This window comes from Grammomys surdaster, unplaced genomic scaffold, assembly GCF_004785775.1.
Source record: "Grammomys surdaster isolate TR1022 unplaced genomic scaffold, NIH_TR_1.0 876, whole genome shotgun sequence".
Taxonomy (NCBI): Eukaryota; Metazoa; Chordata; class Mammalia; order Rodentia; family Muridae; genus Grammomys; species Grammomys surdaster.
In genome coordinates, this window is record NW_021605295.1 from 77,725 (window position 1) to 78,796 (window position 1,072).

Genomic DNA, 1,072 nt, shown 5'->3' on the forward strand with positions numbered 1-1,072 from the left:
GACACATTGGACTAGGACCTAATAGGTATAGGGACAGGCAACATACAAACTGGAGCAGGGAGAATGAGCCTGTGACTTCTTCATGGAGGCTTCTGGGCTGCAGGGACACTGGGGTCATTCACCCTCAGCATACAACTGCCTTGTGCTATGAAAAGCATCCCTGGCTCTAGCTACCAGATGCTCACAGCACCTGCAGCCCCATACATCACCCAAACACATCAGACACTGCTTAGTAACTTACATCCCAGGTGTCAGTTAGTTCTTGGCTCAGAACTCTCACTTTGTGAGTACAAGACCCTGCTAGCAGCTTGGTCACCAGAGCCAGTTCCCAGGTATTTGTCAGTTGTTTACTGGCTTATAGGAAGGAGGGCAGTGGGCTCTGAGCCACTGCACCCTATACCTTCTACTTAGAATCAGGGAAGATCCAGGTGGTGGTGGCAGAAGCAGCAGCAGCTGCTGAACACCCCTTTCATAGTTATGTATTTGAGCCAACCTGTTCTACTGAGCAAGTCGCAGGACAGGCAGAGCTACACAAAAAAAAAAAAAACTCTGTCTGAAAGGAACAACAACAATAAAAATCCCATGAAACAAGACAAAAGAAAAAGGCTAATGCAAGGCTATGCAAGTTGCCTTCTTACCTTGCTTTCTGAAGTTGAAGCACAAGCCAACTGTGGCCCCACCCTTCTGTCCTCAAAATTCTCCAGCATCAAAGTCCCTCCCCAACTGCAAGGTCCATCCTTCCTCATTCTATACAAATCTGATTAACTGTTACAAAATAAAATTGTTGGCCTACTCGGAGTACCAAAAACCCTCTTCAGGATGCCAAATGGGAGGAGCTGAGAGAAAAGAGTACTTATTTCAGCCCACATCTGACAGATTGTTCTGCTCTGCCTACAACCTGGTCACAGAGAGGAAGTAAGAACTGGTGTCAGGAGGGAGCTGCTAAGTGGCAAAGGGAAGAGGCCTCAGGATAGGACTGTGGGTGAGAGTTTGGGATTCTGAAGGAAAAACTAAATGCCTGTTGGGTAAGAGAAGTAGGCAGAGCTGGGCAGTGGTGGCACATGCCTTTAAT

The 1,072-nt window shown here is 47.5% G+C and overlaps 1 protein-coding gene across 1 annotated transcript in view; it reads left to right on the forward strand.

The window, feature by feature from the left end:
* The first annotated feature begins 827 nt into the window (after window positions 1-827).
* Window positions 828-1,072, forward strand: part of LOC114634127 (lymphocyte antigen 6A-2/6E-1-like) — a 4,150-nt gene continuing 3,905 nt past the window's right edge. Inside the window, exon 1 of the mRNA XM_028782778.1 lies at window positions 828-915. The gene's annotated coding sequence lies outside the window, so the exon portion shown is untranslated. The remainder of the gene's footprint in view (window positions 916-1,072) is intronic.